Source organism: Ictidomys tridecemlineatus, chromosome 8 (assembly GCF_052094955.1).
Source record: "Ictidomys tridecemlineatus isolate mIctTri1 chromosome 8, mIctTri1.hap1, whole genome shotgun sequence".
NCBI lineage: Eukaryota > Metazoa > Chordata > Mammalia > Rodentia > Sciuridae > Ictidomys > Ictidomys tridecemlineatus.
Window position 1 is genome coordinate 153,430,363 of NC_135484.1, and position 23,346 is coordinate 153,453,708.

Sequence of the window (23,346 nt, forward strand, 5' to 3'; positions counted from 1 at the left end):
CATGTCTATAGAACTATTTCCTTTACTTATTGTATGTGTGTGTATACACACGCACACACACATACTATACACGCACACACACACACACACACACACAAATACGCATACTCCAGAGAGATGGCTGTGTCACATGGTAGTGCTCTTTTTAATTTACTGAATGATTTCCATACTGGTTTCTCTCATGGCTGAACCAATTGATATTCTCACCCACAATATATAAGGGTTTCCTTTTCTCCACTCCCCCACCAAGACCTGTTATCTCTTATCTTCTTGATAATGATGGTCCTAATAGGTGTGAGGTCATATCTCACTGTGGTTTTGATCTGAATTTCCCTGATGATTACAGGGATTGTGAGCCTTTTCATAAATCTTTGGACCAATTTTTCACTTTGGAAAAAATGTCTATCTGGGTCCCTTTCCATTTCCTGCCCAGTTGTGGTTTTGCTTTTCGGTTGTATGAGTTCTTCCTATCTTTTGCATATTAACAGTCTATCAGATATGTGACTTGCAAGTTTTCATTTATTTGCTGTTTTCTTTGCTGTGTGGTGCCTTTTAGTTTGATACAGTCCCCTGCTCACTTAGCTTTGCCTGAGTTTTTTGTGTTATACCCAAAATAATCTTTACTGAGGCCAACGTCAAGAAACATCTCCCTTATGTTTTCTTCTAGGAGTTCACAGCCGTAGGTCGGATACTGAGGTTTGACTCTATTTAGGTGGATTTCTGTGTGGCATGAGGTCAACATCATCATTCTTGTGAATGCCTAGGCCCAGGTTTTCTACGCCACTCATCACGAGACCCTCCGTCCCCCATTGTGAATTCTTCATGAGCTAATAAAAAATAAGTTGTCCAGGTATTCTTTGGTTTATTATTTCGGAGCTTTTTTAGTCTGTTCTACTTGTATATGTGTCCATCTGGAGGCCAGTGATTACTACAGGTTTATAACGTGATTTGCAATTAGAAAGTTTGAAGCTTCCAACTTTATTTTTCTTTTTTAAGACCGTTTGGGGTCTTTGTAGTTCCATATGAATTTTAGAGCTTTTCTCTATTTTTATGAAAAATATCATTGGGATTTTAAAACGGCTGGGGTTGAATCTGTTTACTGCTTTGTGGAGTGTAGACATTTTAACAACAGAGATTCTTCAAAATCATGAGTGTGCATTATCTCTCTTCTCAATTACTTGTGTCTCCTTCAGTTGCTTCCACTAAAGCTTTATTTTTTTCAGTGCGCAGTTCTTTTGTTTCATGGGTTAAATTTATTCCTAAGCATATTGTTCTTCTTGATGCTATCATCAATGCTATTATTTTCTTCACTTTTTTTTCCAGGCCGATCACTATTGTTGTAAAGAAATACAATGAATTTTGTGTAACGATTTTGTATCCTGTACCTTTACTGAATTCATTTATTCCTTCTGCTTGTTTATTGATTCCTTCAGTTTAGTGAGGTTTCTTTTGTATGATTTTCTGGGGTTTTTGTTTTGTTTTGTTTTTTAACGTATGGGATCATGTCACCTGAGAAGAAGCATAATTATTACGTCTTCCTTCCCAGTTTGAATTGATTCTCCTTCTCTTTCTTGCTAGTCCCTCCAGGGCTGTGTTGAGTGGCAATGTCAAGGGTGCTGGGGATACTTGCCTTCACTGAGTCGGGGTTGAGAAGTTTCTTAATCCTAAAAGGACAATGAACTTTGTCAGATGCTTGTTCTGCATCTGTTGAGATGACCTGTGTTTTTGTTTTTCATTCCTGTTGGTGGATGACTAACTGTGACTAGAACAGAGACCCCTGTTAGAATCTTACTTAAGAGACCACTGAAGGACATTAGATGATTTGGTCCCCAAAGGAAGCACAGGTCACTCCAAATAGACCTTGAGTCTGACGCTGGGCAGAGAAGGTCATTATTGGGTGGACATGGATATCCATAATAAACAGTTATAACTTGCCCATAACTAACCCCACCCTTTCTAAACCCCTACGTGTTAAGCTCTGAAGACTTGATGTATCAGAAGCAGCAAACACAGACCTAGAAGTCCTGAGCCCAGGCTCTTCGTCCTGGGGCTGGTTTAGTTAGGAGTGGCTTCTCTCTCCTTGCCCTGGAGACGTGAGCCCGGGGTTTTAGACACCCCGGAGGAGAAGTGAGGGAGTGGTCGGGCCAAGCCACTGACCCTAACTGAAGGAACAACTGTGTGACTCGTTAACTTCTTTCTTTTTCCTAGTAGCCCTACCCATTTTTACCACGAGGATAGCATAACCGTGTTATCCAGATGTACCACATTGGTTGGAACTGAGAATGGGAGGAAGAAAGTGAATTTTAATTACTGGGCAAGCTTTTAACCTGCACTTTGGATTCTAATGATTTCATCAGCAGATTTGCTAATAGATGATCACAAAGGCCCTCGTTAGGTTTCTGTGTCCATCGATCCTTTGGCCTCTCAGCGTAGTTTCTTGAAGGACTCTGGCATGCTTAGTCCAGTATTATGGGTTCAAAAAGATGATCAAACTGATGCTCAGAGGTTAAGGAACAATCCCAAAACCACATGCCTAATTAAAAGCACGGACCAGGGATTGCAGTGTAAACTCCCACACGTAAAGAACTTGGAAGTGATCACACTCAAACTTACAATAGGAAAGATCTAAATAAAAATCAATTACTCAAATCATGTTGGCATGGTGAGAATAGTTTTCCTCGATCTTCTCCCCCAACCTATGACCCCAAGCCAATTAACCCTAAGAAAAATAGCACAAAAAATAAATAAATAAATGAGGGATGGTCTACTGGTTATTCTCAAAACTGTGGGTATTCATGGTGAGTTTGAACAGTTCCCACTCTAGAGGATCCTGAGGAGACACAAGGACGAAGTGTTATGTGGTGACCCAGCTGGGACCCTAGAACAGAAAACAGACACTAGAGGAAAAAAAGTACACCTGAATAATTAGTGGAATTCAGTTACAATCATATATCAGCATTGGTTCATCAGTGGTTAACAAATGTGCCCTTGTAGTTTTAACAGCAGGGGGGACTGGTGGCTGGGAATACAGGAAGTTTGCAATATTCTTGCAATGTCATTTAAAACAAAGTAATAGAGCCCGATTGTCTGACCCAGTTCACTTTCTGTTTAGAAGATACTACACTGAATGTAGCAAGTTTCACTTGGGGTTCACAGTTTCAAAGGTTCAATTCAGAGCTGGCTTGTTCCATAGCTCTGGTCCCAGGATGAAGCAGAGTGTTGTGATAAAAGGGTGTGGAGGAGGAAAGCAGCTCAGGACTTGGTAACCAGGAGGCAGAGAGAGCTCCACTCACCAGGGACAAAATAGATACCCCAAAGGCACATCTCCAACAACCTACCTCCAGTTTACCATATCTATGTAATCTATACCAGTGGATTAATACACCACTTAGGTAACACCTCTCACAATCTAATCATTTTCCCTCTGAAAACTTTAGCATTGTCTCACTCATGAAGCTTTGGGGAGACACCTTATTTGCCAACCACAACACAGGGTTGGGGGGACACCATATCCAGGCAGTTAATGTTTGCAGCATGCTAGCAGAGTGCCTTCAAATTCCCAGATAGAAACACTGCTTTAAAGGAAAAGCTACAGGCACCAACGAAATGGAACCTCTTCATCATTCCATGCATTTAAAAGCATCCTTGAAGGTTCTGCTTATTTGAAAACAGCAGACCAAAATTAATCAGCACTAATTTTGCATAACACAGCAGAGAGGCCCCCAAACCATATTTTCTCGCAATACTTTTCTTTTCATCCCATTAGCATCGCAGTTAAAAAGTCTGAGACATTTTAAAATAGGAGAGAGAAAAAGAAGAATTCAAGCAAATCTGCAAAATTGCTGAGTTGAAGAGCAATGAAGTCCTTTCAATTACAAAATGCATCCTGGGGTAGAAGAGAATTCCAGATTCTGGAGCTCACGTCCGGAGACATCTCTTTTTCCCTCGAGTTTAACCTGTCGTTGACAGGCAGCTGCTTTAACTAAGTGAATTCCAGCGGCTGAGGTGAATGAGAGAGTTTCACCTGCCTCAGCAAAGTCCCAATTCACAGGGGGCCTTAAATAATGAGGATTCTAGGGCATATCATATCAGAATCCTTGAATAATTGAAGTTGGGAAGCCCCATATGCAGACACATTGCAGGAAGAGTTATTCAGTATCCCATATGGATAACAGAATAATGACGTGCTGCGTAGTGGTACTTAACAATGGAGAACTCAGAGACTTTCTATTTAGTGGGTCTGGGAAAAGTTAAAAATAGAAGTGAAAGTGACCCCCATCTCTTCAACTGTGACAATGGATGGCAGTTGTGCCCACGGCGGTGGTGGTGGCAGAAGAAGAAGCTGGTCTCTTTGTGCCTGCAATGAGATCGGAAGAGCTCATGGCCACTGGACATGTGGGGACCCAGCCCGGTCCTTTCCTGCCAGAGATGGCCCCTGTTGTCACAACAGTGCCGTGATACCAAATGGAAACAAGGACAACGGCTGGTTTTCCTAATGGATTAGAAGGTTCCCAGTTCATGTGGAGCTTTGTGTTTTCATTTCATTACACTTAAGACGCTTCTATCTCAACATGTTACAGCTTCCTCTTTTTAAGCCCTCTCTGTTTTAGTGGTTAAGTACCTTGGAGCCAAGTTCTTACATTAAAGTAGAATCTAATTAGACCTTTCAATTCAGCAGGGCTGCTGAACGTGTGGAGCTTCATCACACACGAAGATTCAGTAAAGCCTCTTTCCCCCTCTGCGGCGAGAATAGCAGTTATTTTCAGGAAAAAAAGGAAAATGAAAAGACACAAATCATCCCACCTCAATTTCAGCACCAGGCCCAGGCAGCTGACCTGTCCTCCTGTCTTTCCACCTAAGCAGGAAGGTGGATTTCAAATTCCGAGGCAGCAGAAGAGTGAGGCCGTGGAGAGAGGGCATCGCCTCAGCTTTCCAACCTGTCAGTACAGAAAATCTAAAACGCCTTCCTCCCCAAAGCCTGGAAATTGCATTAACTACTTCAATATGCAAGCGGTTCAAATATAATTTTTGGCACCATGTATGTATTCACAGGGAGAATGAGTTAAGAAAGACAGTATGGAGTTTTAATAAAAAGGAAAGCATGATTGCAGATATTCTTGCCAGTATGTATTCATGAAAGAAATGTCATTTTCTTTCATGAGAGGAAAAAAAAAAGAATTAACTATTAACTATGATTTCTACTGCTTCCTAACCTGATTTGGATGAAGCCAGCCTTGGGAAAGAGGAGAGAAAGACATTATAACAGAAGCCACTCTCCGCGGTATCTGATGGAGCACATCCCGCGCACCCGGGAGCCAGCAGGAATTGAGGCCGCACAGCAGGGAGAGGAGACGATTCTAATAGATGAAATTGAACGGCTTACATCATTTCTGAATGAGGTCAGCTCAAAGATGTCACCCACAAGGCTGACATGCCGGTTAATGAAGAGCTGAGAGGACACCACCAGCCCTCACGGAGCACCAGAGCCACCTATGGATTCTGCACCTGCCCAGGGACCCTGGCCATCACTTAAAAAAAGAAAAAGAAAAATTACTCAAGTGCAGATTCTGCCTTTGCTCAGGGTGACCGGTGCAGGGTGCTAATCGACTGGAGGTCTGCTGCCTGCCGCAGCTGTGGAGTGATTAGCTCTGGGAGTGCAGAGGGCAGGGACGTCACTGGGAGCATTGCCCGGTGACAGTTCTCCTCACAATATAGGAATGCTAGAATATGGGACTTCGATTTAGCCAGAAGATTCGATTTAGCCAGAAGCATTTCTATTAAAAATGAATCTTACTGGAAGCTTGCTGGTTAGAACAATGGAGAAGGAACTTCTTTGGTTCAGACAGGGTGGAGGGAGAAGGCAGCAAGACCCGAGATAAGAAGGTGCTTCTGAGACGTGGAGATGGCAGAGCACATTCAGAGGCCACCTCCCAATTCCATCCTGGCCACTCAGCCACCATCTTATTGCCTGCTTCGGATTAGGACCTGACATTGATCCTGCAAGCTTCTCATGATAGCATAACCAGAGCATAACCAGGTGCAGAAATGAGAAAGTACCCCGTGTTTCCCAACCGACCCGTTGTGGTGTTAAAGGACACTGAAATCCTAGAACAAACCCTGTAGACAACAGCATACTGAGGTAAATAGCCACAGGCTTACAGAGGACAGCCACCTTCCCTCCCAGAGTCCTGAAGCCGTATCAACACTCGACTTCCACCTGGATCTGAATCTCTGGGTCGGAGGTCAGATGGCAAACAAGAGGAGACATGGGTCCTCTCCAGGATGTGGTGGGCTGACAGGCGCCCAGTCTGGCACAGCGTGAGGCGAGTAGAAAGTGCCTGCGAGTCCCCTGGACACTCAGATTCACGTCCTGATGCCAGTGTCGGGTGGGTGACAGCGTCTGTGCAAGTGACCTGTTCACTGTGGATTTCAGGGCCCTGCCCCACAGGGAGAACCCCTCCAAGTGCTCCAAGGGAGGTGGGGTGATGCACCGAGGACCTTCTCCTTGACTCTGCGTCCTTCTTACCGCACATGATCGGAGACTAAGACTGATGACGCCTCCTGCTTATCTCCTGACTTGCTAAGATGCTGATGTTGTGATAGCAGAATACAACAAAGATGGGGAATTTCCAATTTCTCACTTGAAGATATTTGCACACTTTCAAAATTCATCTAATATTTCATATCATTATGGTGATATGCCAATTTCACCCACACTCAAAGTCAACATTCTTTTTAAACTGCGACTGCCACTATCACCATCCTTATTGTCATGAACTTAGGTGAGTGGCTGGTATTTGCGCTTGTTCACATTGTTCCTCTACAGCTCTCCTCTGTGTGCTTCCTAGTTTGTGGGGAAAGAAGACTGGGCTGTGTAGGAGTGGCTTGGTGACAAACACTAGGAATTCGAGGTTTTTCATTAACAGAACCAGTTGTTTTAAAGATCAGTCCAAAGCAGTGTCCACCTTCACATAAGCATGAAGTGGGGAAGCCTGTGCTATTAGAGATGTGAGCAGAATAAGAAGAGCCCAAATGTTCTCCTTGCAAACACCAACGTTTTCGTGGATCTGTGAAGCTGAAAGCTTGGAAGTTCACCAGTGGCCGACCTGAGCTCAACATGCTATCAGCCGCCTTGGCTGACTCATTCGGCCGGTGTTCATTCTTGTTCTTGTGATTATTTCTCCACCACAGTTAGACATGGCAGAGTACACTTCTAGAATGGAAGGGCATCTAGATAAATAAAATTAAATAGGACCTGCAATTAAAAAGAACTTGTTGTCATCTCACCATAATTAAAGTCTCCCAAAGCCTGTTCCATTTAGGAACTTATTTGGTGATGAACAACAATTAGCAAACTTGGAAAGGTCAATGTCCACGGAGAACATACCAGATAAACAGAAACCTCAAAAAGGTTTATATACAAATAGAAAAACAGTGATTTGAAGTACTGTGATATTTTAAACATGTCATCCATTTTTATAATAAGTGAGAAAGGTCTTTGGATTCTTTCTGAGAGCACAATTTATTGTTTATAAAAATGTTTATGTAGCCCTTGAAGAAATTATTAATGTGTCGGTCCAACAACCAACCTTGGCATTCATTCACAATAAAGCCTGTGGACATTTCGTGGACCTGGCCAGAGCCAGAATCTTTTAACTTCAAAAAAGAAAATTAATTATTTCCCGGAAGCTGAGCCTTATCAACGCCACAGAGAGTTGTGGTACACCCAGAGGACTGGTAGGACTGGGAGGAGAAAGAGTGAGCGTAACATAAACCACAGATTGTGACGAATGTCAGTAGAGATGTTCAGAAATTTTCTTTCGATATTCCAATTTCAAGCAAGTACAACTTCTTTTGGTTTGGATGGAAAGGCCCAACGCAGATGACTGTAGCCTGGAAGACTCCATGTCAACATGACTGCAGTGTCCCCAGACCTGGGAAGTGTCCCTGGGGAGAATACCATGTTCTTCCCCTCAGCGCTGCACCTCGTCCACATGACCGCAGGAGGACGTTCCCGAGGGAGGCCGCGTGAGGAGCCTAAGGCGCCTTCCCCTGAACAAGGCCATGTCCTCCTGCTCCCGTGGTCCTTCCCCACTGTCCAGCCAACGGGCCTCTTGGCTTCCACTCAGCTCTTCAGCTTTGTGTCATTTTTAGAGCCAAACCTTTGTTGTTTCCTCTTCCTGGCAATTTCTTTCCCCGCTAAGGCGAAGGCTTCATTATGTAACTGATCCCTTCAAGTTTTTTTATTTTTTAAGCATCACATTTAAATAAGGCTAAACTAATTGCTCCATTTAAAATTTCCATTCTGAGAACCACCTTCTCAACCATAATTAGTAGGATATTCTTTTTTTCTCTGCAGCACCTTCAGACTTCTGACATACTATTTAATTCATTTTGTTAAAAGGTTGTATTTTGAGACAGGGTCTCACTATATTGCATAGATTGGCCTCAAACTCCTGGGCCCAAACAATCCTTCTTCCTTCGCCTCCCCAGGATCTGGGACCACAGGCATGCACCTGGTGCCCTGTTTGTTTTAATTTGTCTAGCTCCTTCTCTAGAATGTTGGTTCATGAAGAAATTAAAGCCTAAAGTCAATGACTTTAGTTCCTACCTTTAGAAATAGGGTCACATAATACAGATGCAAAAATAAATAAATAGATCATTTTGGCAAAACCCAAAGTAAATTCAATTCTGACATTAAAAGCAAAACTCAACAAAACAACTTTCAGTGAACTAGAATAGAAAGAAACATCCTTTACCTGATAAAGAACATCTATGAAAACCCTCTGCTAACATAATATTTAATAGTAGAAGTCTTCCTGGTTCCTCCTGACCTCAGGGAAAGTCAAAAGTACCTAATCTCACCACTAATTCTTCACGTTGTAGCCAAGGACCTGGCCAGTACTCAAGGCAAGAAAAAGGGGGAAAAAAGGCATTTTTAATTAGAAAAGCAGATTACAAGACATGAGAAGTAAAAGAAATGAATCTTAGGACTTGTGGACAAACAGCAAAATATCTACCATGGGAGTAGTTATAGTACCAAGAAGAGAGAAAAGAAAAAGTGGGGCAGAAAAAACATTCGAAACACTAAAAATCAAAATCTTCCAAATTTTGGAAGAGACATATACTTAAGCATTAACAACTCCAACCAATTCCAAACTGGAAATGTAAAATGAAAAGCACACCTAGGTATATTATTCTCAAACTGCTGAAAATGAAAGGATTTAAAATGAGATTTTAAAAGTAGCCAGAAACACATGATATGCAGGTGAAACAATGGTAAATAATCATTGGGTTCTTAGTTGGCACATTAAAGATCAGAAGATTGTGGAATAACATCTTTAAATAGCTGAAAGAGAAGAGAACAAGAGTCAATCCAGAATTCTATACCCAGCCAAGATATCCTTCAAACATAAGGGTGAAATTTATTTTCAAATGTTGAAGTTGAGGGGATGAGTTGGCTGTGGATCAGCACACACAGAGTGAAAAAGGAAGTTTTTCAGACCAACGCAAAATAATAACTCAGGTTTACTGGAAGGCATGAAGACCCCTGGAAATGGCAAACATGAGGTCAAATCTAGGCAGTCTAGTTTTTCTCCTCGTTAAAGAAGGGATGTTCACTTACCATACTCAGATTCTGCTTATATTTCCAGGAGGTCTTTCGGCCTCTCTGCACGGCCCTGGAGATGTACATGTTTGTGAGTAAGTCCCCATGGAACAAAATGCAAGCCACCTTGCTCACAGCACAATATGTAATACAGCCTGAGCATCTTTATTCAGTCACATTTGTGTGTGTCTCTGTGTGTGTGTGTGTGTGTGTGTGTGTGTCTTTGGCAACACGATTCAAGACTTTTTATGGACCTCAAAAGAAAAGATTTATCATAGCCCCAGTGTGTATGTCCAGCATCTAACCATCTGTAATGCTGGCTCTCTGAGAAGCACCGTGGTTAATGTCCACCCCTTCACACTAAAAAGCCTGTTTCCCAGTCACTTGTCCAGTTGGTTGGACAGGACGGGCTTCCAGGCATTCAGGAGAGCAGGTTGGCAGCAGCTCTGCCGCCCTCAGCCGGAAGCTCCTAAGACCACCCCGTGTCTTCACCAGCAGCCTCACGGTAACGTGTGATCATTCCTTGGAAGTTGCTATGGGGCCACAGTTTTGTTTGAAAAGAAGAAGAAGGAGCAGGAGAAACGAAAGCCTCAGGAAGGCTTGTCATCAGCCGTGGAGGAGGTCAGCCTCCGAGAGCTACAGCAGGCCAGAATTTCAATCATCAGCCATCTTCCATACCACTCACGCCTCCTCGACCCAATTATCCTGCATAATTGGCAGTGCTCATGCACATGAGGCAAGCAGCTTTCTGATCCTGAGGACAGAATAGTTGAGAAGAAAGGGAATAATGTGAACCAAGCTCCAGGAAATGCAGGACAACTGGACCAGGTCTCAGACAAGAGGGCAAATAATAAAAGTTCTAAAAAAGAAAATAAAGCATAAATATATTAAATAATAGTGAGGTTCCAGAGAAAGAAGACTCTCATCGGGGTAAAGATCAGTTAGGTCTTTGAAACTTAAGACTCAGTAGACTGTTTTTTGAAATGTAAAATAGTTGGTCCACACCAGCTCTGTTCAGGCTTCAAACTCTCTTTTTAACTCTCTGTCTCTTTAGGCACTGCCCTTCTGGTAGCCTCTAAAGTCTTCAGGGAAAATCAAGGCCTTAGAGGACTTTGTTCAAAAGCCACTAACTGAAAGGTAGCCTGAGGTCACCCCTAAAAAACAGACTTTTATGAGAATTGCAACTGCCGCCACCACCAGCACCGGCCTTTGGTTTTTACTAGAATCCTTCTCTATGTACGGCCCAGTTCTAGAAGGACTGGCTGTCTGAAATCACCCCTGACCCTGGCCAAACCCCAGGAAGAACTCATCCTCTAAGCCCATTGCACCTGTTGGGCTCACCAGCGTTACAATGTTGTGTTTCCGTGGGTGGGCTAAAGGAGTTTTAGCTCCCCTCCCGAGATCATTTTCTCAGTGACAAACAGTGCCCAGCCTGTAGTGCTGTTCAGACAGGGAACTGAAGTGTCCAGAGCTATAACTCAATTCATTTCAACTGACCTCAGTTGCACTGAGCAGAGTGGAGCTGACTGCATGGAAGAGAATTTAAAGAAAAGGGAAATAGAAGTGACTGACCCAGGAGAGGGCGTAAGCTGAGGGCCAGCCGAAGCACATGGACATGCAGGCAGGTGAGTGTCTGGTTAGTCCAGTGACATAGCACTGGCGATGAGGAGGCAAAACCGGAAAGAAGTCCACATGTCACAACTTCCAACTGGCCTGGTTCTGCATCAGCAGTTTGAAAACTGGATACACTTGATGCATTTTGACACAGTTGAAAACCTCATAATAAGAACTAACATTGATTGAGGTCACTGAAAATTATGGGTCTCCGAGTGCAGTTAGATTGCTGTCTTAATACTTGGTAAAATGAGAGACTGAAGAGTGATTTGTCTCCTGGAAAAGACCATGTTATGAACGCAGGAATCTGCTAAGGGGGGGAACACTCAAAACTATGCAGCATGTCCATATGGGCAGAAGAATCGGAAGTGCAGAAGGGTTCTTGTGTGCTCATTAGGCCAGGCGGTCTTGCTAGATAATGTTCATATATAATCCTATTATTTCTCCCAACCCACTGGGAATTTTATGGATGAAGAAAATGAGATTGAAAGTTAGAAAATTTGAATCTTGAATTATGCATCTGGCAATTTAAACACAGAGGTGCTCAATTTCAAACCAGGAATCGAACTTCAGCCTTTGGCCTCGCTGTCTTGTTCCCCTACAAGGACGGCACTTGCTTCACCCGGTTACAGACACCAGGATCTTCCCTTCAGTTTTTTTTTTTTTTCAGACATACAACTCTTTCTAGTTCTTTTGAAGTTGTTTATTAGTTTGTTTGCATGTCACTTGGATACAGAGAATACCAATGTAATGGATTAATTATTAATAACATCCACAAGACTTCTGGTGACGGTAGGTAACAGCAGGTGGGTATTAGACAACTTCCCCAAACCTCCTTTCTCCCCAATAATATAACCTTCACAGTGTGAAAAGATAAAGCAAAGCTACACTCTCACAGTGACTGAGACTGGGAGACCAAGCTAAGGTAAGGAAGAGTGATCAAGAATTCAGCAAATGTAAAGCTGTCCACTAAAAATCCACTATGGCCAAAAATAAAAATTTAAATGCAGACAGGATCTGACCCTTTTTTTGTAAAATCTTGTCTCTGTCCCAGTCATTGTAATCCTGGCCTCAATCGGAACCAAGTTTTATTACAGGAGACTGACCTATAGCCATAGTTTTCTCATTTGAGTTTTTAATAAAATTCAATCCTTATTAGTAAGATTTTGTGCTCCATTTTTTTAAAAAAAATATTTCTTATGGTAGATGGACACAATACCTTTATTTTGTCTGATGCTGAGGATGGAACCCAGTGACTCACACATTCTAGGCAAGCACTCTACCACTGAGCTACAGCCCCAATCTCCATTCTCCATTAATTTTTATACCATGAGTATCTGTCGTACATACTTTGTTCCAGTTTGGCTGACAGAAAGCCTTAATTTACCACTTTGAATATGAGACAGGTGGAATTCACAGAAAATGCAAAGACCAGAAACTACTAAGGAGACACCCTATAGGATCTCACAGAGAAAGCTCTGCTGAATCAATTCCTCAAGGAGTAGATAGTTCAAAGTATTGAAAATGAAAGAATACTTTTTTTGAAGGAAGAATGCACTGATGCTTAAACCTAAAATATTGGCCAGTGTTTCCTGGGCATGGCAGGACCCAACCCAGATGGGAGATTGTTTATGGATATGAGTTTTCCTGCTAATCTTTCTTTCCTCATGTAAAACTCACCAGGAGGTGAGTCTCTCCTCCTCCTTCAACTCCTCCCCCTCCTCCTCTTTCTTCTCTTTCTCCTCCTTCTCTCCATCTCCTGTTTTTGCTTCACAGGGAAATACCTTCCATAGGAGAATGTCTTTATCACCTTGCAGTATCAGAATACTTTCATAGGCCTCATTATTAGGAAGAATCAAAAAATAATTATTTGATTAAAATCAAGCCTGGAAGTAATTTGTTTCCATTTGACAAATGCAGGCTCTTTCTCCTCTGGGCCAGGTCTGGAGAAGACTGAGTGGGAAAACCCAATCAACAGCCATTCACTTCCGCTAAGCAGAGTGGGGGTAGGGTGCATAGGAATTGAGAGGTTGGGAAGCTGGGGCAAGTTTTTAGAAACTAAATAAACTCAAATGCTAAAATTTCTTTTCAGAAACTGCTTTTGTTTTTGTCACAAACTGAACAACTGGCAAAAATTATCATAGATTACTTTTCTTTGGAGAAGAAGGATCTGAAAAAAATGTACAGTCTCTGCAATAATATCAGTAACCATTTGTTAAGACTAATGTATAAAATTTAGGACAAGGTCCTATCTTCTGTGTGGGGGTGTGCTTGTGTTTTGGGGTAAATAGGGCAGACACCAAGGCCAACGGTCTGTCTATTCATACCCCTAGTAAAATTTTCCACCAGACCTGTGCAGGTCATTCCTCACTCCACCTTGCTCTATCCACAGATACCAGAACAATGCAGTGGTCATCTAAGAAGAAAGAGGGGAAAAGTGCTTTCTTGTCCTGAAGTAAGAAAAAGAATCCCTTGCGGAATGTGATATTAATAAGGACTAATCCATCATATCATAATTACAGGGCGCGGCAGGCAAGCAGGCGAGATAAAGGGGTGACTGGAGAATGACTCAAGCTGTCCAGGGTAGGGAAAAAGCACGGTACAGACAATGGCCCAACTCAGTTGTGAGTCCCTGAGCAAATCACCTCTCAAATTGTTCTCCCCAAAAGTTAGGACATTGAAGTACATTGCTAACTTCTTTTGTACCCTGAGTTGATGCCATTTCAGTAAGTGTGATACATTTACTGATGTATCCAATGCTTTCTAAAAAGATCCTCTTCTAAGACTCAGTTCCCATATTTTCTTCCTCTAATCATTCAACTGTAATGAGAAATGCTGTTTCTAAATACATGTCTGCAGGGTAGATATATCCAGCACATTTACCTAAGTACTCTGAAGAGTACACATTACATATTTAGTGCTATGTTCTCAGAGATCAGAAATCTCAGCTCCTGTGAGTTTTACATGAGGAAAAAAAGATTAGCAGGAAAACTCATATCCATAAATAATCTCTCATCTGGGTTGGGTCCTGCCATGCCCAACAAGCCATCAGAAGTGACTTTATTTTGCAGATACCTTCTCAGTCCCCATTTTAACTGTGTGCTTAACAAGTACCTTGGCTTGAGAATACCCCTGCTAAGTGGGCCTCATTCTTCCTCCTGTGTGTGGGTGTGTTGGTGTTTTGGGGAAAATGGCCCACTCCACGCCTGCTGGCCCACCGTGCCCCGGGGTTCAACCCTGGCCCACACCCGCCCTTCACTGACTGCTCAAGATTCAAACCTGGGATTTGGTTCAATGCGGGCGTAAGGCCTGGGAGAAGGGGCGGGCACGGCAGGGAGCTCCACAGGGGAAGCAGCAGGTCAGCAGAGCAGAACTAGGAGCAGGACAAGTCCAGCTGGGACATCTGCTGGCCCCTGTGGCACAGCCTCAGCCGGCAGGTAGCAGCTCAGGACTGGCAGCTCTGGAGGGCTGAGGTCAGGGCCGTCACCAGTGTGTGACTCCTGGCCTAGAGCTGATCCAGGACAGGGGAAATGGGCTGAGTACGTGAGCGTTGGCAGGGCAGGAGGCCAGCAGCTGGGCTCTGTGTCCCTGATGTAAACCGCTCTGACCAGGATGGGCCTGGCCTGCAGTGAACAGATCCACAGAGATGAACACTGAACCAGGAGAACAGAGTGCTGTCTCCTGCCTGCTTTGACTTTTCATATTGTTCTTAACAAACACCTACGATCCTCTTTTCAGTCTAGACCTCATTGGGCTCTGCAAGCTTCGTGTGTGTGTGTGTGTGTGTGTGTGTGTGTGTGTGTGTGTGTGTGGAGGGGCTGCCGAGCAACGTCTCGGAGGGCAGGCAGATGCCACAAGGCAGATGCATTCAAAGCTGCAGTTGTCACCTGGGCCCTGAAACCTGAGCTCTGCCTGGTCCCCTCCTTTGGCTGTGGCTTCATTCACACCATGACTCCCAAAGACCGCTGCTCCTTCAGGTGTCCCTGCACGATCAGCCACCCTCTGTCCCTCCATCCTTATCACTTAGATATCCTGGAACCCTCACACAGCTTCTGGTTCATGATCCCTTATTTTCCCGTCCAAGGTTTGTCGTAAGACCCTGTGACAGGCGCCTTTCCTCCAGGCCTCTCAGGAGGTGGACGCAGCCGTTACCACCTGAGCGTCCCCTCACTATCTCCAGGGCCAAGTCCAGCTGCTGGCAGGGCACCCGCGGCCTCCAATGTGAGGTGCGCAGCTCTGGTCCCCATCTCACTGGGGACTCCCCGCCCACTGTGTGCTCTGCGGTGAGATATTGGATTCCTTTTATAAAAGCACATCTCACTGCCGTTGTCCTCTCCATCCTCCTTTGGCATGTCCACTGCCCCAGCCCGTCAAGTGGGCCTTACTTCCTATTTAAGCATCCTCGGCACAGCGGGGACACGGCTTTCCCTGGGAACCTCGCCTGGCCACTGGCTCCCCTGCGAGTCGGGCTTGAGCTTCCTGTCTGCCCTGACTTCTCCTAGCAGATACTACGCACAGGTGCGTTTCCTTTTTCTCTCCCCACCCTGGTCTGAAGTTTCTGGGGGGCAGGTCTCTGTGACACCCTTGTCCCTCTGACTCCTCTCCCTGGCGGGATCCCCAACAGGTGGTCAAGAAGCATTCCCTGCACTCAGTGGAACTGAATTTGAATATTCCAGAACATTCCGTTGACTGGGGGTAACAAGGAGAGGGAGCAGCAGTTCTGCTCCGTGATAGAAGCACGTTTTCCTGAGAAGACGATGGTTGGACGCCAAGCGCGGGCCTTTTTCTGCCCAGTGTGTCCTGGGTTCTTCTTTCCTTTTTGTGGCCGTGGTGTGACTGAGCACAGTTTCTCCACAGGCAGCAGAGAGTGGTTACTGAGGGGCAGGACCTACAGCCTGGGCCCCAGGAGGTGCTCTAAGGAGAACCGAGGGACAGATGTTACACCCTCTGAAACCGTCTCAGCATGCAACTTCCAGCATCCATGAATCCCTTTCAGAAAAGGAAGGATGTGTTTTCCCTAGAAAGAACAACCATGTTTGGAATGTGTGAATACATCTCACAATAAAGTGCTTATTTACTAAACACTCTAATCCTGTATTGAAACCACAAGCCTCATTTTCCGGGTGCTCACCTTTTGGAGTGAAGCTACACATTCTTTCTCCAGCTACATCACTAGGTTCCCAAGTCAAACACTCTTGCCAGCAATAAATCCCTTGATGCAGGACTCAGAATCTCACCTTTCTCACTCTCTTAGGGAATTCCTCATCCTCTCAAGTTGCATATGTCTCAAAAGATTCACTTTGCAAAACAATGTGCTTTTAAAAATGTTTGTAAGCCAAAGCCAAGACAGATGTGTTCACAGACAATAGTAAAATAGGGCTGAATAGCCTTCTTAGGCAGGGATTCTTATTTTACAGAGAACATGGTGCTAAATTATATTTTCTGGAATCTTAACTACACTTATTAGAAAAATAAGTCAAAGTCCAGTATATGTGAAATGCTGAAAAAGGGAATGGAAAAAATGTTTCTCATTCTCATTTAAAGATATTTTTGTATTATACCAGTTTTATTTTTGGATAAGTAGTTTTATGCTATTAAAAACCTATTTTTGAAATATATCCATTTTTACTAAAATTCAAATGAACCATTAAGATTATTTTTAAAATTCGTAACAAACTTCTTAAGAGTAGTAAAATTAAATGTTCAATGGTATAACTTGCAAAGATCATCCTTCTGAAAAATTAGGGGAAAAATTCTTAGATATTTATATAAACATCCAGATCAACAAATAGTTTCACATTATTCAATTCTATAAATTATTAGGTTAAAAATAGGTCAATATGGTTGAGAACTTTGAAAATATATATTGTGTATCAGACTTTCTGTTCCTTTTGTCTTTTATTTCACAGGTGAACCAACTGAAGAATCTTTGACACAATCATTAGAGTCACATAGTAAACATACTCAGGAAGCATTTTGATGCAATATAAGAGACATGCAAATGAGCATTATAAAATATTCTTAAAAAATGTTTAATTTGAATCTCATAACCTGAACAATTCAGAACTTTTGTGATTTTTAGTAGCAATATGAATAATAGTTTTAAAATACTTATACTCATTGATCAACAAATGTGACCTCTATAATAGAATAATTTGTAGGGATACAGATTTAAATATTATGATAATCATAATTATTGTTAATAATAAGATTTAAAACTTGAATGTAAAACCATAGAGGAATTAATATTTATCCTGCATTGATGGAAAAGCATGAAGCTATTCTGAAAAATATATTTGCAATGAATATTTAATAAGTTGAATAAGACAGGAAAATAAACTTGATAGGATAATGTGTGAATAAACCAGCATAGAAAAGTATATTTATATCATAAATCTAACTCAGTGTATATGCAAGAAGAAAAGTGTTATGGAAAATGGAACAAAGTATAAATGGTTGTATTTTAGTGATGGAATTTTTTTTCCTTTGTTACTGTTTGGAATTTTTAAAATGTCATTTTATAAATGTAAATTTGCAAGCACGATTATATATAAAGAGAATATTTTAAAACTACATTAGCATACTTATTATAAATTAAAAATACATATATAGAGAGATAGATAGATCAAATTAGTAATATTCCCAAGAATTAATAATCTGTTTCTAATATAGATTAATAGTATATTTGATGATGTGATGGAAATAAACACCCGTAAAAGTTATGTTTTTGATTTTGACTTAACTTCCTACCAATTATTAACATCATGTAGTGCCACATCTCTAAGTCTTAAAGCTATAATATAGCACAACTAGATTCATAAACATGAGTACAATGACTGATAAATTGAAATAATACTACAAGCATATACTAATGATAAATAAGAAAGAATAATTCTCAGACGCAATCTGCAGGCTATTGACCATGACCCATCCATTGGGGTGGTTACTATGGGGGAAAAGAAAGGAAGACAGGCAGTCCATGGGGAGGGAAGCGGGGAGGGAAGGGAAGGAATGGGGGAGGGGGAGGGAGTGGGAGGGAGGAGGAGGGAAGGAGGAGAAAAGGAAGGGGGAGGAAAGGAATGAAGGGGGAAGGAAAGAAGGGAGGGAGGGAGGAGGAGGGAAAAAAGGAAAGAGAAGGAGGAAGATAAACTATTCATTGTGGGTGAATATTTGGAGAAACTGGAGATTCGTGGGCACTATTAGTGGGAATATGAAATGGTTTAGCTGAAGACAGTACATGACGCCAGTAAAAAGCTGGAAAACAGAATCACCACATCATCCAACCGTTTCACTTCTGGCTATGTACTCAAAAGAGCTGGAAGCAGGATCCTGATACTCAACATTCATGCCCGAGTGCACATGGCAGCTTTATCCTCCGTCCAAGATGGAGAAACTATATAAAGAGATGGGTAAGTTGTGAGATGTGCCTACAATTACTAATATTAACCATTAATAGGAAAGAACTTCTGCCTTATGCCAAATGGTGAGGAACGTTAAGGACACTACGCTAAGTGAAATAAGCCAGCAGGAAAGGGAACCCTGACACCTGGGATTCCCTGGGGAACCCAACTCACACAGATGGGATGTGGTCCCAGGGCAGGTGGAGGGCAGTGGGAAGTGCTTAAAGGTACTGGGTCTCTATTTTGCCACATGAAAAGAGTTCTGTGGAGAGATGGTGGTGATGGTCTACTACAGTGAGAACATATTTAGTGCCACTGAAATGCAACCTTAACGATTATTAAGATGGTAAATGTTAGGTGTATTCTACCCCAATTTAAAAATTTAAAAAAAATATATTAGCTACAAATGCAAACAAAAATGAAAGATTCTGAATATATACAATAACCAAATGTAGAATTAATATCTATTTACATTATTTAAATAGGCTTATTTTCCTGACACGTTAAAACCCTAGTTAGCAAAGAAGTTCATTTTATACTAAGAAGACGAAGCACAATGTAGGTTCCACTGAATCCTGGAGCAAACAATTGAGTGTTGATGACAGGAACTAATGGTGTACCTGAGGACAGCAGTCTCTGAGATGACTGAATGTCATCCGAGAGAGGAGAAATTCAGATGTCTGTCTCACATCTCTTTTACAATGGCATTTAAGAGTTCAGAAGCAACTACGTGGAAATTTTCCTTTTATATTTAAAAGAAGTTTAGAAAATCTAAGATTAAAGAAAAGTGTTAAAGAACTTCAGTTTCTTGAGTGAAGTGTTGTATGTAGGTGTTTGGGGTTTTTTGTTTGTTTATTTGTTTTTTCCCTAGCATAATATAGTGGAAAGGGTATGTATGAACTTTTCCAGAAAACAGATATATCTTTAAAAAAAAGGCATGTGGCTTGTTTTCTCTGAGTCTCAAATTTTTCTGCTTGTAAAATGGGGGTAATAAAACAGAATTACTAGAGTTACTAAGCATTAACAGCACATTTCAATCATGTGATTCTTGGCAAATTAAAGATAGCTAATTTTTCAAATATTCCTAAATTTATCAAAAAACTAAAAATTGGATATCTGGAATCATTCGGGGAAGGGTATTGGTTATATATTTGAATAGTGGGATAATCAAGGTTTAGAGGATCCATGACCTACGAGAGATCAAAATGTACATGAATCTTAGTGAATTCTTCCAGTGAACAACAAGGTATCTGATTAGTGCATTTGAAAGATAATTTATATTTTTCAGTGGATAGAAAGTAATTTTAGAAAGCAGCTCTGAGAGTTTCAGCCCATCTGAGCAAGGTCTATTCCAGTGAAGAGCAAGATGTACAATGATGGCTTATTTTATATCACTTATATATATGGAGACTGGTTGAGAAATACCATAGGCAGGAAGGAAAACAAAGCTATTTGAAAAACAGCCAGCCTATAGGCCTACACAGAACATTTCTCCAAGTGGCTATTTCCGTGCAGGTCAGAGGGCAGCGCGGTAAAGTGGAAACAGCTGTTGGAATGTGCGCTCAGAAAGTCAAGTTCTGAGCTCAGAAAGCTGAACTCTCAAGAAGTTGATCTCTCTAAGCCTTGGTCTCTTTGGGGTAAAACAGGAGCTTGAACAAGATAACAATTCCTAACTTTCCCACCAGGAACGAACGTGGACCTTACCAGTTCACAGGAAGTTTTTTGCTGATGTCTCCTCTCAGGTCCCTCTCCTACCTCCGCCTCCAGTAGTCTGTGCAGGTGAGCCGCAAGGTAATGAAAGCCATGGAAAGAAACGGAATCACAAAACAGCTTTCCTCCAATTATAACTGAAAGACGGCACGTGTTTTCCATAAAAGTATCAGGAATTGACTATTCTATCTAATGAGGAAACAGTTCAGAGTCTCAAGCCATAAACTCTAAGGGTGCTGTCCATGGCGAGGTGTGTCATGGCTAAACGCTTCAACTCTCAATCTTGTCCAGTCTCACCTCGAGCCTCTAAAGAAGTGCAGAGAAAGAATGTGCGTGCACAGTACCTTGAGAGGTCTGAACACTCTGCAAATAGAAAGCAGCTGTCTGAGGTAGTGTGATCCCAGCAGCTGTGGGTAAGACTCCAGATTTAACCAAGGCAGGGCCTCGTGAGGCTTCCAGGGCCCAATGCTGGCCAGAGGGGGAACCGGAATCAAGAAAGAACCGCATGGATAGAGTGGGCAGTGATTTAGGTTTAAACTGGAGAAAACAGTGACCCATCAAGGATTCTTCACCGACATTAAAGGTGAGCGGAGGAAAAGCAATGCCCATTTCCAGACCTCTAGTTCAGAGAGAAGACGGAAGATTCCAGCTGAGGATAATCTGCCATGAAACAGGGTCACCCCACATCTGAGCAATCAATGACCTGCTCACACTAGGCCTGGCTTTACTCGGGGTAACATGGTCATCATTACAAGAAGAGACTACTTCCAAGGAGTTAGAATGAATGTAACAATGATTATAACAGCGTGGCATGCTACAAAGATAAGATCTCAAGGAACAGAAGACAAAGCCCAGAAGCGTCTCACACTCCAGAAGAACTTAATAAGAACAACAATCCAACACGAGTAAGTCTCAACAACATGATAAAACCACAGAATGGGAATTGTTAAGGTGTCAACCTCCTAGAGTTAGGTAGTTTAGGCACCATTGGTTCATGCAGTGGAGTGACACCTTCTGAATTCTAATCCTAGCTCTCTCTCCTCCTTACTAACTGCACTCCTTGAGAGAGGCAAATAGCCTCGGGGGGCCTTGGTTCTCTCCCATGCACTGTGCATGAAGATGTTCTCTCCTGCGTTGGGTCTGTAGTGTCAACTAACTTGGCTACCGAGAAGTCAGTTACAAGGAGCAGAGAGTAAAAGAGGCTCCGCTGAAAATCGACGTCGCAGAATGATGAAAAGACTTGCGATAACAGCAGCTGATGTGAGAAAAGGGGAAATTAATAAGATAATATGGAGTGGCAGACTTCAGGCTGAATAAGTTAAATATTACAAAGAAGCTCATTTCATTTCTAAACCCCACCACCACTACAATAAAGGTGGGTTTTTTTTCTTTGTTTGTTTGTTTGTTTGTTTTAACATGGGCACTCAAGAATAATAAAAACAAAGAAAGTGTGAACAGTAATAACTATTTGAAGCTGGACCACATAGTGATATGGAGTAAACGTCCAAACATCTTTGAATATCTAATTTATGCTCTAAAACCTTCAAAAGACTCAGGAACCTAGAGGACTGCTTTGTGTCCCAATATTCTAGGGTCAGGCAGGACACTGGAAGAGGACTTTAAGAAATTCAATCAACCCTATGAGAAAGATCTGAAGATTCTCACTTTGGGTTCACCAGACACAGCCTGATAAATTCCCCTCCAGGAAAGCTCACCTAGGAAAAGCCCTGCTAAACACATAGCGTTTCTAATTAACCTCTCACAGCCCTCACACTTAAGTACCTTCACATTGAGCTTCCCACCCATGAGAGAGAAAGTGATCTACAGAAATGAGGCATAATGCAAAGAGAAGAAAAGTTTCTAGAAACATTTATGTAATTGGAGAGGTATTTATTTATATCTTTGGAGAGAGAGAGCAATTGTACTCATGAATTGGAATGGCCTGGACAAAACAGGAGTCCTGAGAGGTGTCCAGAAAGAGGGTCGGGTGGAGGACCAGGGTGGAGGACCATTTGTGGAGGACCAGGGAGGAAGACCAGGGTGGAGGACCATTATGGAGGACCAGGGAGGAAAGCAGTGAGGACTTGCTCCAGATTACATCATCCTTTCTGTTTGGACTTCAATGGGCGTGGCTAGTTAATAGAAGTAAGCCCTTAAGGACCAGATGGGAGACTCACCACTAAGACCAAACAGAAGTACAAGAAAGAGTCTCAGGGTGGTGGGCATAGTACGCTGGAGAGCCACTGGCTGGCTTGAAAGGATCACTGATGTTTACAGGGAAGATATATTTAATAAATCCATAAAACTTTGCTTTAGTTAACATGATTAAGTTATGTGGAGGGATTGCACTGTTAGAAAATATACAGTAATCAAGAACTATGTAATGTTTTGAACAACCAACAATAAAAAAGAAAGAAAGCAAGCAAATATACAGTAATACTTAATATTGGAAGAAAATGGTATAATGTCCACACAGCAATTGATTCAAATACGAAAAATTCAGGGGCTATGGCATATGTGAGTCCTTTGTAGACAGGTGGGAAGGGTGAGATGATGAGATTCATCCAAGCAGTAAATAAAAAATAGAGAACACAGGAATTGAGAGTATGGTAGGGGACATTAATACTTTTAACTGTATTTTATGAATAAAGATAGAAAAATCATAAAAAAATACTATGTATGAGAGTGCTGATGTCTCCGACCTTTACTACCCTTCAATTTCTACTAATTGAAATTGAAAGATGAAGTTTTAAAAATAATATGATTCCAATTTCTTAATATTTTTATGATCTTTTAACTTTAGAAAGAGTTTATAGAAGTAGTATCCTTATGGCAAGAAGGTTAAAAATATATCTGAAATTTAATATTCCAGCCCCTTTTACTATAACTTCATATTCTTTGATTAAACATAATTAAGCTGAAATATACAACCTCTTTTTTTCTTCTAAAAGCATACATAGTATAAGGTATTGATATTTATTGATCCACCCATCTATTTGGAAAGCAAAGCCCTCT